Here is a 15,927-nt window from a genome sequence, read left to right as displayed (position 1 = left end):
GTTTTACGTGCCAAAACCACTTTCTGATTATGAGGCACGCCGTAGTGGAGGACTCCGGAAATTTCGACCACCTGGGGTTCTTTAACGTGCACCGTCGTTGCTCAGTGGCTATGGTGTTGGGCTGCTGAGCACGAGGTCGCGGGATCGAATCCCGGCCACGGCGGCCGCATATCGATGGGGGCGAAATGCGAAAACACCCGTGTGCTTAGATTTAGGTGCACGTTAACTTCGTGGACAGTATCGACATCAGTGATGTAGGCCATTCCGATGAATGCTTCGCTTCCGATCGACCTCTGGGAGCTGCAGGCCGCTGGCGATTAATCGCAGCGCCGAATTGCCTACTCTGCATGGAATGACCAGTGATACGCTTGCTCCCGAGTCTCCTCCAATTGATAGCGTAGCCTCGAGAAGGTCTAATTAGAAAGCTGGCAGGGGCGCTGCAACTTATTATCCGTAATTTCTTCGAAAGCGTATCGCGCTTCCAGCCGTTGTCGACACGAAAGAGCAACGCCAAGCAGTCGACAAAGACGAATAATAGCGTCCGAAGCAACCAACGCAAGCGCGCACGACGCCAGCGTGTCTCTGGGGTCGCGCGACCAGCGCGCGTGGCCAGGTTCTCAAGCGAACAGCCAAGTATTCAAGCATTCATAGTTTTTAAACACACTAATGGCTTCTCTATAGCCTTTGGGACGCTGATTTGTAGTGTGCTGCATACTCCACGCGCAGGAGCCTTTACGCTGTAATTGGATGTGTTATTTTTGCATATATTGGATAAAATTTTGTTGAGAACTCAAAGTATGCGTGCATATCGATTTCGTTCAATTTTTTTTTCTATATGAGTTCTCTGGCTCCCTTTGTCTTTCAGTTACTGCTTTCTGCCAACTTTGCTGCAACCTTTATACATGTTATGCAGCAGAATCCTAGTGCCATTTCATTAACATTTAACTTGCAGTGAGGTAAATGGTGTTTTGTATCTGCATATATCTGAGTTTCTCACTAGGTCATTAATCTGGCTGTCCAGTAATGGGAACCGATAGGGTCTCTGTGTCTCACAGCAGTATCGACCACTGCTTCTTCAATCTTATCGAGTTACAGGACTGCGGCAGCAGACAGTCTCTAGCCCGCCGCTACGCCTGTGCTCACGCCACAAGGGGCTACCGAGCAAAGCATGCAAGAGCACAGTATTACCCTGAGTTGACTAAAACCATTTATTGTCTCCAGCTGCTCCCACCACTGCAGGTACTTCCGGTGCCGGGGCGGCGGGGAACCAAAGAGGTCCCGCGCCAAGGCCAAAAATACAGGCAGGGGCGCTTATAGCCCGCCGCTGCGAGAGCGCAGGCTCCAAGATGGGTCCCACCGCTAGAAGAAGTGCCAGTGGATACGCTACTTTCTCTCGCAACAACCAACGGGCCAACTCGCGAGACCTCTGGAAATTTCCTTCGGTTTGGGCCTCTGATTAATTCGACACAGCGTGGTACGACCTCGTTCGACCACAAGCCACCGTCTTCGACTTACCGTCCGGAAAGGATTAACACTAGGTACGCGCTCCCCGCAGGGACAAAGGCACCGTGCGTGAGTTCAAGTCCTTGTCAAAAGGTGTCGTCGGACGAGAGTAACCCGGTGGGTTCCCGGTCCAGTCCAAAGTGAGAAGATACACGCTCCCGCCACGATAGCAGCGGTAGTGGCCGCCGTGACGTCAGCGCCCCGCCCTCACAGCAGACCATCACGAGTGGCGCACCACGGCTGAGAACCGGTTTGCAACGCGAGGGGAGTGAGGTGTAGAGATCGCAGAAACGGTGAGCGTGCCCGCGAATTGGCGTTTGCGAATTCCTATATCCCAACAAATCTTTTCTTATGCTTTATAATGAGTATTTCTGGGCTATTTGAAACTGCAAGTGCAGGTGACCATTTACTTGGGTTTAGAGAATTGAGTTAGCTAGGTGTTATTACCAGTTTTCTGTGCTAAGCAAGTATTTTTTCTTGCTTGTATCACTCAAACTGTTAACTAGCCTTGCTTTAGCCCTTTATTCACAGAAGTACTCCTTAGTGGCTGGGTATTGCGCAAAGTGCCCAACGAAGTGCTTTCATTATCTTTCTGGAAGTCCAGAAAAATTAACTGAAATGAGCTCATAATTGAGGAAGTGCCACCAATAAACTTTTGTGCACCCGAAATTATCAGAAGAAATTAACTGGACTGCCGTTTGTTCTTGACCTGGACCAGGCAGATAAGCTGCACTCAGTACCCAAAAGCTTTAGAAGCTTATTTCTTTAGAACCTGCCTCGTTAAAAACACTTCATTCAGGCGTTTCTCACCATGCAGACAACTTTCTAAATAACGCCTCATATAATCACTAAGTATAGTTGAGTGATGATATTTCTTGAATAATTGGGCAACCTAAACGTACACAGATTTCGAGGACAGAAAGCTCAAAGCAACAGATAGGTCTGCTTTGGTACTTCATTACATTTTAAGCTTGGCAGGAGATGCATGCTAAAGCTTGTATATATTAACGTGAAGTCATTCCTTTCCAGTCCATTTTGCCTTCTCACAGGCAGCCCTAAATCCTGCAGTGATGTGTTGGTGTGTGAGAAATTTTAGTGTAAGTTATTCAGATGGGTATATTGTGTGTTCAGATATCCAAGCCAGCTCCAAGAGCTCATTTCTTCAAAGTTAACTGTTAGAAAGCTATGCTGAAGCCCTGCGATTTGGGTAACCTTTCCTTCTAGTCACAGAGATAAGTCACAAGTGAAAACCACAATGACTGTTCCGATTGCGTCCAAATATATTTTTTTCCAGATATACTTACACTGTTAAGGGTAATGTAGGCACTAACCTGTGTCTCCAAGTTGCATGCTGTTGTGCGTTATGTACGGTAATAATGTTTCATGTGCACGCAAATAAAGGTACCTGAAGAAGAACAGTCTCTATTCTCTTTCGTGATAGCGAAAGTTATCAGCAGGCACCGGGCCATGAAAGTGGGAATAGCAAATATTTCAAAACGAAATGAAAAATCTACAAGCCCAACGAAATATATTTTTTCAGTGTCCAGTTTTAATATCTCAATGCCATCTCAACTGGACCACAGTGTACCTTTCAGGGCTGCGGAAATAATGACTCAACAACAGATTAGCAGAACTGCCACAAAATCATTTCAATGAAGGATCAATGGAAATACAACAACAACTCAACAAAATGAACAAAACTGCCCAAGCACAATGTACTTTCAATCGGAACCTAATTATTCGACACTGAAAACAAGATAAAAGCGGGAGCCAACTTTTCAACAAGTGGATTTGAAAAAGACAACTCGTCGAAAAATTCGCTCCAGCCCTTACATTGTTCTCGTTTTGCTCATCGTTTTGAATTTCAATCTCCCGTCTTCCCCATGCTTTACCAGGATTATTATATATAAGGTTATTAGTATAAGAAATGTGCTTCAATTCATCGAAGCGTCGACGCGGCGTAAACTTCTGGCGGTGTTGCTTTACAGCTGTCAGAATGATGTATTGCTAATAAATTACTTAGCGACGTACAGTTTTCTTACTTTCGCATACAATAAGTTGAACTAATAAACTGTGTCCGTTCCCACGCGAATCTCGTGAAGTGTAGTACTGAAGAGTGCGTTGGCACGATGTAATGCTTTGCTATTAAAGTCGTCCAAGAAGACATCTCACTTTCAAACGTATCCCCTTGCGACCATAAGAACTTAATGTGCTACCATCACAACAAAACGCAACAAACTTAGCTCGGACACAGCTTCTTCGCCGCGGCTGCCACGCATTCTTTCGAGTCTGTGCTGCCATCTCGGCTAGGGACGAACGAAGCAAACAAGGTTCTCCCTTGCAGACCCACACACTTCCCAGCATCCCCTTCCTGCACATCTCATCACCTCCGCGCTACTCCGAAGCTTGTCCAGGATGTGGCGTTTCCCCCACCACCTCGCACATTGCGGTACAATGCGTCGCTCCTTGCTTCACATCCATTCCCCGTATCATTCTGGCATCCCGCACTACAGAGCAGTGGGAAAGCGTCCATCGTGACGGCTCCTCCGAGGTGCGCTGGGCAATGATGCCATAGGCACAGGCCATCACCGAAGACGTCACAGGAGCCCCAGGCTAAGGGCCCTTTCCCATTTTCCCATTACATGCAAATAAAAAATGCTTTCATCATCATCATCATCATCGTAGTACTAAGGAGAAGAGAAATTTCAAGGAACGAAAGTCGCCACATTTCCTTCTCACAACCATGCTCAAAAGAGCGGTTAAGCCGATTTTTTATGTGCTCGTTGCCTTCTGCGCCTTCCCTGCAGGTGCGCGGCTCATGACACCACACAAATATTTTCGCTCGGTGTCTCGGTCAGTTGCAGGTTTGGTTTTGGTCTTTTTGGCTTACTTAAAACACGTAACTTGCGAATTCGCCGAACAATATTACGACTAGAAGCGTAACAGGGGGTACCTCAAGAAACTAAAGATGTCTTTACCATGACAGTGAATAAATCACCGGCGTCGCCCTATATATGCGTTGTGTGTGCAGATTGAGATAACATACTTTTGTAAGTTGTGAGGTGGTTTGTGAAAATCGCCTTTGTGCTCTTGAGGATCACCCAAATATAAAGAATCTGACAGAAACTCACAAAACCTTCCAGAGCAACTATGGGGATTAATAATCATGGCGTGTAGCGTTGAGCGATTTATAGTTGGCTTTGAGGGTAACAGTGACCTTGCAACTCAAATTCAATTTGCACACTTCCCTGTCTATTATATTTTTGTATCCGGCATTATACAGCAGCCTATTCTAATATCAGGGAATCAGCCTTGTACGATAATTTTGATGTTTCAGCGCATGATTTAACGTTATATCTCGGTTCTTTTACTGGCGACTCGCTTTGCTTCCGCTCCTCGCATTTTGTACATCTTGCGTATTCCTCTTGCATCGCTGCGGGATACATTCTTCTGAGGCACGCTGATAAAATGATTGCTTTGCTTTGAAAGAAAAACACAGAATAGGCAATCACATCAAAGTTAAACGATACCTAAACTGCCTTTCTGTTGAAGTACCAATAAAAAATTAAAATTATGCGTTTTCACGTGCCGAAACCACTTTCTGATTATGAGGCACGGCGTAGTGGGACTCCTGGAATTTCGACCACCTGGGGTTTTTTAACGTGCACCTTAATCTAAGTACACGTGTGTTTTCGCATTTCACCACCATAGAAATGCGGCCGCCGTGGCCGGGATTCGATCCCGCGACCTTGTGCTCAGCAGCTCAACACCATAGCCACTGAGCAACCACGGCGGGTTTCGTAGACGTATACTGCAGCGAGAGAGACATTTTTTTCTCAAGGAAAGGCATGTAAGTCCGCCTGAGCTAGTGTGATCTGGCCTAGTGGGATGCCGAATAAGGAAGAAATGGAAAGGAGGTGAAAAAGACTTATTAACGAATATTACGACAGCAAGACGTGTACATCTAATAACCACATAACGCAGTAATTTCCTTTCGGCCGAGTCTGGAGTTCTTCTCCAGCCCGGAATATAGCCTCATAGCCCAGAATAGTCCTTGTAGCTATTTCTGCTACAGTGGAGTACCACATCGGGGACAAACCTGCACGCTCCCACAAGGTTTCCTTCCATTTCAAGGCAGCGTAGATGCCAGCGTCTTCCGTGGTGGCAGGTAGTGACAACTGTCGCTAAAGACGTGATGCTGAATCTGAGACACTTGGGCGTTCACAGTTCGTTCGAGCTGTCCACATGGCCGACTAGACGGGTATAGTCTTCAGTGAAAGCGACGTCCGCGCATAATGCATTAAAGTGCACTGGCCTGCTTCCGCACGACTGTAGCTGGGAAGCGAAAAGTCTCGCAGTTGCCTTTTTCCCGCAAACGTCTCCAACGATGATCTCGTTGAGCCCAGCAGATAACTGTGCCCCTTCGCATGAGCGAAGCAACAGCGTCTTGATATCGCATCGTCAGCAAGATCTCTTTATTTCAATGCCTTTATACAAAAGGTTCTCGCCTCCTCATCAGCTAACCAAACTAGCGTGCGGTAGAAGAGGCATTTTAGCTTGAGGCCTACGAGCTTTGGAATCGGCAACCAATCTTAGCTTGAGCAATGATATACAGTTTGGTATGACGTGAGACGAGAGATAGCGAAAGTGCGAACCATATTTTGTTTCTTGCGTAACAATGATCGTGCTTATAGTACCACCTTGTCAGGCATTAGGGCGTTCTAAATAGTTCAGCTGAACCCACCGTGGTTGTTCAGTGGCTATTGTGCTTGCCTGCTAAGGACGAGGTCACGAAATCAAATCCTGGCCACGGCGACCGAATTTCGATGGCGGCGAAGTGCGAAAACACCCGTGTACTTAGATTTAGGTGCCTGTTCAAAAACTCCAGGTGGTCCAAATTTGCGGAGTCACCCGCTATGGCGTGCCTCATAATCAGAAAGTGGTTTCGGGATGTAAAGCACCGCCACTTAATAGTTCAGCTAAAGAGCACCAAACATGGCTGATGATCGAAGCCTTTTCCACATGGTCGAAGCCTCTCTTGCCCCAACTCTGTTGTAGCGTTATCAGCCGATTATGTCTGTGCTTCTGACATTAGTCTGCAACGCCGACAGCATTGAGTGCTCGCTCTGCAAGTGCTTTTGCTTCAATGTCTTGCTGAAAGCTGGAACGCGTGGTACAACACCGTTAGCTCACAGGAATGCCACTCGCGCCTGCCAATACCCTGACATGTAGCTGCACCCAACTTGATGCACTTGCGACGTGCATGAACAGCGCACAGCCCACCGTGTGCTACAGAAACGTCCTGGTCTATCAGCATTATGAAAAATCTACGTCGCTGGACTACAGGGCTGCCTGATTACATTAAATGCCTGTAGATTTGCAAGACGGAGCCCGGCGCAACGGGAAGCCACATGGCACAATTTACTGCTCTAAATTGTAAGCAGCAGCACAAATAATCTTATCTACGCACCTCCAAGAAACCGCCACAGGGATGGGGTTTCATTTATATTTTACTGAAACTTTCTTCTCATATATCTTTACTAAAAGCTCAGCAACATGCACGTGATTTTCGAACGATGGCGGCAAAGTCGAGCGACTGGCTAGGGATTTCGCAGTACAATCCGCCACCGTCGTTTTCACGTCGCCCATGCTTGGTGAGACTTTAATGACAGTGGCAAAATTCCCCGATGATTAAGATACAATTTAATGCGAAATTAGAGTGCAGCTTTATACGTATTTTGATTTCGACATATAGTTCGCTATATATATTTCGCTATATACCGGGTGTGTGGCACCTTGCTAATGGAGCGAAGTGTGGCGCGTCTGCCTCGCTAACACGTAGACCACGAGAGCCTGCGCGTGTCTGACGCGTGGGTGCGGTTCAAGGCAGCCGCCGCCCAGAGATCTCCCAGAGGACGCCCGGTACTCTGGAGCCATCTGTTAGCCATCTTCGCCGCACTACGCTTTTATTCTGACGACTTCCCCCTCCGCTTTTCTCGTCGCGTCTTTCATCCCAGCAGCCCTCCACGTTGGCGTTCATCTTTCCCTTTGCTCGTTCGCTCGATTATGCCGAAGTACGCCGACGCTCGACGCAAAAACAGACGCCTACGAGCTACGCTCTAAAAATTTAGCTTCTCGTAGGTAAGTCGTCCTGGCGCCTCCGCTGCCGAGCACCAGCGGTTGCATAACCACCTGATAGTGACCTGGTTGCCCCCTTTGTTCGGAAATCGTTCTTCCCGCTTGCATTTCGTTGTTATAGCGTTCTAATGTTATAGCAATATTCGGGTATATACATACGGTATATACGTGCGCTCATGGAAGTTGGTTGGGCCCCAGCGCTTCCTCCACCTGCACGGGAAAATTAAAACTTGACGCCTATGCGTGAGTTAATTCATTAAACGCAGCGAGCGTTCAGCTTGTTATCTACAAATTTTATTATAAGACTCCAAGATAAGGAACAGAAGCAGATGAATATGATGACAGATGACAAGGTTCTCAAGAGTGAAAAGAAGCGGAACCAGGAAGAGAGAGATCGACTATGGCGATTGAGTTATCTCAGTAAAGGGTCGCAGGCTCCGAGCTTTCACAAATTCTACATAATGACGCAGTCTGCTACAGCCTTAGGCATGCATGTGGAGGTGGTGCTACGTGCAACTGTGACTAGGCCAGACGGCCATCATAGGATACGAGCCGGATGTGGACGACTTCGCTTGTGCGCTAGACGAGATGACCACCCGGCTTTGCTCGAAGTCATGGTCTTCAATGACACTAGTGCAATCTAATACGTCAGCGCTAATGGTGCTGCAATAATCAACGTGTAACTGCGTGATATCATCTTTTGGATGAGTCCCGGTCTTCCTCCTAGATGCCATTCACACGTAAGCGCGCCTCAGTCTCCCATTTATCTCTCAGATGCGTGTGCCAAGCTCGGCGCAATACAAATAGTACAAACTCAGTAGCTGAAAGTTCTTATAGCTGATCTTGCGAAATGCAAAATCGTCGAATTACCAATTCCTAACCACACCCACTCTTCCATTCCGAAAAATTTCTTCCTGCCTACTACTCAATTTAATATACTCTTTCAGGTTTTTACGCCTATATCAACTGTGTGAACGCCTTTTCCCATGTACACTTGCCCCCACCCGCTTCTGCGCACGTCGCCCTCCTGTTTGTTATTCCGGTTTCGGTTCCCCCCTTCTCTTTTCCCTTCTTTCTTCTACTATATATTATATTATATTTTAATATATGACAGCGGTCGTAAACAGAGGCGCATCAATCAGCGTCATAAATAAAAGAATGTATACGAATCGAACATTACCACTAGAGAGAGAGAGAGAGAATCAACTTTTATACTTAGCCCTTAGTAAAAGTTGGTGCGCGCTGGCACCAGATGGGGCGGAACCTTCTTCTCAGGTACCATATGCGTCCAGCAGTTCCTGACGCCTAGCCGCCAGTGCGAGCTGGGTCGGTAGGTCGAGGCTGGACAACAAGGTCTCCCATCGCTTGGGGGGGGGGGGCGGGTGGGGCTGGGTGGGGTGGGGGGTTCTTGAGCTTAGTGTACTCTGCAGGGATGTGGGCTAGAGTGCCTTTTGATCGTCTGCAAAACGGGCAGGAAGTGTCATGCTCTGTTGGGAACATCTTATGCGAGAGCACGGGCAGCGCTAGCGACACCGCTTGCGTGCGTCGCACGATCGTCTGCTGCATTCGGCTGAGTTGGGGATGTGGACGGGGAAGCCTACATCTGCCACCTCTGTACATTACAACTAGAATGTCAGTTCGAGCTGCAGTAATGATGTAACCTCGAGCATGTTGAAACGACGCACAGGGGCGAAAACCCAGTTTAGACGCCACAAGATCACGACGAAATGGTAGGTATTGTCCCGGGTTGGTTTAATTTTCTCTTACCAAAACCGGCCATGAAGCTTTTAAACATTCATATATCGTGCATTGGGGCGATCACTACAGATAAAGCATAAACGCAACAACCATAGGGAAAACATGAAAACATGCGCAATACTCTGAAGAAGTTGCGTCAAACTATCAAGAATTAATACTTGAAGGCAAAACTCTGCCACGTACAGCTTCCACAGAAGTTCCACTTGAGTTGCGAGATGTGTAATTTGTGTCAGGAAAAGGTCTTTTAGGGAAAGTCAAGACAAAAACTTGTGGCTTAAAAGAAGAGATTCAAGGAACGCACGGCTCTGGTATTGTTAGACCATCAACATTACCATTTGCTTGACCCATAACCACCGCCCCCAAGGAAGGCAGATCACTCCGCTTGTATGGACTACCAAATTCCTACCGAGCTAACGGAACTTTTTCCTTTTCGAATGCCAGGCATAGACGAAGTCAAGTCGAAATCATCGATAAGACGTGTGGTTCTGAATATTTGTGAGGAACACACCTATGTAAAGGATACTGGCAGGTCCTATTAGGAAAAGAAAAGAAGAAGCTCACAGAATTTTTTACACCGTTTCACTGATGCGAGTGCGAGCGGCTACCGTGGAGGTTGGAAAGCTCAGGAGCCTGGTGCCAAGAAATGAAGATTGGGGTACTAAATGGCTGTATTAGAAAGTTCTTCAAGGTCTACGTTGATGATATAATCGTGTACTATAGAAAAAGTGACGAGCATGCGTTCTATTTGTCAGAAGTCTTTAAAACAATCAGTTAAGCAGGAGTGAAAATTCATAACAAGAAAAGTGATTTCTGTTCAAGGAAGGTTCTTTTCGTCGGCAAGGTTTTCGATGGAGGAGAGAATAGCACCAAGAGTGAAAGCGTTCAGTGCATCTCCATACCCGTAAAGCAACACTACTTGAGCTCGCTCCAAGAATTTATAGGATTTGCACGACACTTTCGAGCGTTCATTTAAGACTACGCTTCAAGCACAAGGTACCTGGCAGCTTTAACGCAAAAAGACGTTCCTTTCATATGCTTCGAAGAAGGCGAATGCTGCCATGCTGAATTCGCTAGGGTTACATTTAATCAGACCCCATACTCACTTTGCCTGATTTTAATTTATGTATCGAATCGCATACTAACGCCTGACATTATGGAACTGGCGCTGTTAATTATTAACGACAAATGCGGAAGCCCAGCGGAAGGCGACAAGTTTTTGGCTACTACTCCTGCACGCTTTCAAAAGCACAGGCGAACTACACGACTACAGATAAAGTGGCACTCACACTAGCCATGGCTCTACGATATTTCAAGAGCGACTTGCAAAGGCGCCCTTTTACTCTGTACACTGATAACCAAGCCTTGACTCGCCTTCTTCAACTAGCTCAGCCTAAAGAAAGCGTGGCTCGATGGATTCCCATTCCCATTTCCATTCCCATTCCCAATTCCCATTCGAAGTGCTGCATCCAGCTGTGTTGAATCATCGGGATGCTGATGCGCTGGCAAGACTTCACGTATCTCATGCTGCAAGCACCGAAAGCGTAAGCTTGGCTAAGCTATGGGTTGGAATAAAAGACTTAGAAGTGAAGAGTGGCCGGGCACGTAATTACTACATGTGTTCCAAACCCTAGGCGTATCTATCATAATAGTCCTGAGTCGGGAGGCTAGCGGGGTTTCTGGAGGACATACGAAAAACTTAAGCAATGATTCATTTCGGGGAACATGAAAGGCGATGTGGCTGGGTACATCACGATTTGCCATGGATGTCAAATATGCAAGGCAAAATTCAGACCTCGAGGAAACCTTGAAGTCTTACCAACCTACTCAGACACCTTATTCGATGTAGTTCTCTTCGACTTCGATGAGCGTAAAAGGAAAGGGGAAGGAGTACGAAATACAAACCACTTTTGGTGGCAATAGATGAATGCCCCAGATTTGTGGATGCGAAGCTCTGCAAGTAAGACAGTAAATGCGTAATTGCGCTTCTTGAAAGCGATATATTTACGAACGTAAAAGTCGTTAGGGCTGAGTATGTTCAGGCTTTTCAAAGCGTCAACCTTCGTGCTTGTGCCAAGGAACGCCGCCTCGAACTATGTATTCCCGCCCCGTACCATACAAAAACCAGTTATTCTGCTGTGAGAGTCATACGAGAGCTGAAGACATCCTTCACTCTCTATCCTTACTTCAAAGGCGGTTAGAAGTGTGCTTTAGAATCGGCTATTTCATATAAGTACCATCGCTACACTGCAAGATAAGGATGCATCCCTCATTTCGCCGCTTTTGGAAGGTCTGTTTCTCTTGCAGCCGATAAGGAACTAGGGATTACAGACAATGTTACACTCCAGGAAAAACTGCTTTCTCCAGATCAACGAGGGAGATACCGCCATGCTGCGAAAACGAACATGGACGAACGACATCGGTCCAAGATACCGGATATAACTCATGGAGGCATGATTTTTTTGAAGAAGGCCTTGTTTCAAGGGGTTCGATCTCCGGCCCGTATCTCGTTACCAAAAGAGCCAGGCAACTATGGATCCTAAAAACTGTTTATTACGAAGAACCGAGAGCGAAGAAAGAAGCTTCGATGCGAAACATTGTTCCGTGCCAGCAGGCGTGGATGATATCAAATTTTATGGTCAGGAACGGAAGCAGATGAAAATTAAGACTGACAACACTGTTGTCAAGAAAAGGAAGAAGAAGAAGATAGAAGAGAGAGATCGAATATGACGATTAAATTACCTTAAAAATTGACAGTCACTTAGCATGTGCCAAGGAGGGTAAAGGCGAAAGCCTGCGAGCTCAAAGACATTCATTAAGTTACCTGACATTCTCATTCGAATGCGTTGTTACTTCGTATTACTCGTTTTCTCCCACCGCTGGTCGTGGGTTCAAGTGCCAGAACCAACGCTGTCTTAATAAACTGTGCTTAAATTTTTTTTTGGCCATGTTGAGTGGCATTTGAGTCAGCTGTGGAAGGAAACGACGACAAACGCGCGAGCAGTGGCACGAGCGCGTGTTTCTGCGCGATGACATCTCACGTGACTTTCTAGACTACATGCCCCGTTTTCAAGAGCGTCGGGCGCATCAGTCACTTAAGGCTTTCGACTTAATAAAGGCTCGAAGGTCCCCAGCATCGCATGGGGGAAGCGATTAGTAGCGTGGATTCTGGAACGCACGTGAATGCCAGCGATTATAGTAGCATACTCGATAAGCCATGTACTGCTTATCAATAGCTGACGCACTTGTTATCTAATCCATATTTCGACCAATGACGTGTGTGCTCGTAACGAGCGTTACCTTTTTTTCTGGCCACAAGTTTGTCCAATGAAGATTTAACTCGCGCTTTCGGCAGTATTTTAAGGCGTTATCATTGGGAGGGTCAGAGTCGAAAAAAAGCATATATTTGTAAAGAGGGGTAAGCCAGTCACGTGGTAGAGGTAGAGGGCATAGAAGAGCTTAGACGAGCCTGTATCTGTCTATATGTATGTGTATCTATGTACGCGCTGATAATGTTTCTAAATTTTACGAAAATTTTTGGTATCAAAGCGCTACAAGCGCTACTGCGCGTCTTAAGAGGAAGCTTTAGCTCGAACCCAACTCCGACGCGACCTATTCAAATACATGTAAAACGCAAAAACGTTTTTATGAGATAACCCCTCGACCGAGTTTGATGAAATTTGTCGCATTTGAAAGAGAAAGTTAAATTCTAGTGACTGTTGCAAGCGGAATTTCGATTTAGGGCTTGAATTTTCTTAAAACGATTTTCAAATATTTGACCGTTTGAAAAAAATAGAATCACGAAGTTTAGAAATTCATAGCTTTGCATCAAAAACTGATATCGCGGTTCTGTAAACGGCATTCATTAGATCATTCAAAGCGGACAAATTAAAATTATCATTTTACATCTTACGTGAATTTGTTACGTTGGTTACAACGGTTTTGCAAAAGTTGTATTTCCCTATGATTGAATTTTTTTATATTCATGTGTAACATATCAATTTTGTCCGCTTTAGATGTACTATTAGATGCAATTCACAGAATTGTATTATCATTTTTAGTGGTTAAGTTACAGAGTTGTAAACTTGATAGTATCGTTTTTTTGAAAATATCCGATTTTTGACAATTTTTAATAAAAAATTGACAATCTAACTAAAAAATTCGAAACCAACAGTCACTAGATTTTAAGTTTGTCCTTTAAATGCAACAAACCTGGTCAAATTTGGTGCAATGGTTGCCGAGAAAAACGAATTCTCCTTTTACATGTATTTAGATAGGAGCACTCGAGCTAAAGCTTCCTCTTAAAGGGACACTAAAGCGAACGAATAAATCGGTTTAGACTAATGCAGCATTGTTTGAGAACGCTGCAGAGAGCCATTTCAAAAGGATAGCTTGATTAGATGAGAAAATGAAGTTCCCAGTATCGGTATTTGAATTTCGCGCCGAAACCCGATCGCCAGTACGTCAGCGTGACGTCAGGGATTCCAAAGTATGTTTTCGCATTTGGCCGCATTGACTGCATAAATGTTCCCGAAATTTGCTATGTCTAATATTTGGTTCTTTTAGAACACAATGTAGTCAATCTTTACCGCTATATATAATTAGTAGGCCCTAGAAGATGCCATCAAAATCCAAAACGTCACAGCCCCAGGTGCGGGAACTTAAGTAGAGGTCGCCAACCGTATTTTGTTTTTGCGCATTTTCTGGCTTACCAAACGTCTTATCGTGTTATGAGTGGTGTTTTTGGTGTTGTAGAAAGGTAATTTACTCATGCAGGAGAAATCATTTTTCACTTTAGTGTCCCTTTAAGTTCGACTGGCCTGTGTCGAAGCTGTGGATTGGAACGCCTATTCAAATACCTGTTCCTGGATTTTGTATCTCTCTCCCTTTGCCAACGCCTATACGCCCCACCTCAGTGTAGGGTAGCAAACCGCAAACTCGACTCTCGTTCCCCTCTCTTCTTTTCCTCTCTCTATCTCTCTTTCTCTCTCTGTCTCTCTCTCTCCTATAGTGAGTTCTGCAGGAACATGTAAAAACAGTACTCCGTTTTTTTTGTTTTTTTTGGCGGCGACTCGGATTGGGTGGCGCCTCTGCATCCTACTTAATACTTCATGTGAGCGGCATATTCTGTAGTGGCACGTCATTGTTTTTTTCGATTTGCAGCTACCCGCCGTGGTTGCTCAGTGTCTATGGTGTTAGGCTGCTGAGCACGAGGTCACGGGGTCGAATCCCGGCCATGGCGGCCGCATTCGTATGCGAAAACACGCGTTAAAGAACCCCACATGATCCGGAGTCCTCCACTACAGCGTGCCTCATAATCAGAAAGTGGTTTTGGCATGAAAAACCCCTTTATTTAATCAATTTGCAGCATCTTGCAAAAGGTCTGGCATCAATCGGACCCATTGTCATCGTAGTGTAATTTTTTTTTAATTATGGGGTTTTACGTGCCATAACCACTTTCTGATTATGAGGCACGCGTGGTGGAGAACTCCGGAAATTTCGACCACCTGGGGTTCTTTAACGTGCACCTAAATCTGAGTACACGGGTGTTTTCGCATTTCGCCCCCATCGAAATGCGGCCGCCGTGGCCGGGATTCGATCCCGCGACCTCGTGCTCAGCAGCCTAACACTATAGCCACTGAGCAACCGCGGCGGGTCATAGTAGCGTAGGCATGCCTATATGCAGTACATTGTTTTACTCGGTAAGGCCAACTGAATTGCAATTACTTTCTATATTACCCAAGTAGACTTAACCACCGACTTTAATGGTTAGGCAAGCAGTAACCGACAGGGCAGACTTTGGCGCTAGCATTTGGTGGGAGTAAAGATGCGGTGACCCTGCATCGCAGCAACTGCGTATTCGCATGTTCAGACAGACAAATCCATGCGCTCACTATTTCATTTGTCATCCCCAAACTCCACCAGATGTTTGGCGACGAATCGAACCGGTACTACAATGGCTCCATAATGATGGCACTTGTGAGATTCATACAAGGAAATCCTCGACGGGCGAATTTTTCAGCTTGTCATTGGCGCTACCGACCGCGCCTTATCTGCGCTTCAGCGACTATGACGCGTGGCGCTTTATACGGGACCCTGACGCGATAATCGGCGCATTGAGTGACCATCGCCTCATGCACAAAGTCTTTGGACGTTGGAACAAAAGAAAAGGAGGGAAAATTCTTGTTTACAATGTTGATGATGTTGGTTATGTGATGCTTAGCGCCAATTCCATAAACTGGAATCCCTTCAGATGGGAATAGCTTTTGAAAACGGCACCTCTAAGAAACGACTGCCCTCTTCTTGCAAGAAATTCTCGAGATCTTACACGCTGACGAATCATTTTAGAGAAGCTTCCTTAAAGAAAAATTGACATGACCACTTCTTCATGTTCTTTTGACCTAAAGAACGTGTAATATCTCTCGCCGAAATCGAACTACTAACTTGCATGGACGAGAGCATTTACTTTTTCGGCGTAGCTGCGTTTCTATGTGAACATGTTTACCATCCCGGGACTCCTAGGCTTTCTTC

The sequence above is a fragment of the Dermacentor variabilis genome, chromosome 9 (assembly GCF_050947875.1).
Source record: "Dermacentor variabilis isolate Ectoservices chromosome 9, ASM5094787v1, whole genome shotgun sequence".
NCBI lineage: Eukaryota > Metazoa > Arthropoda > Arachnida > Ixodida > Ixodidae > Dermacentor > Dermacentor variabilis.
The sequence above is the reverse complement of the archived record's forward strand: the minus strand, read 5'-3'. Positions refer to the sequence as shown.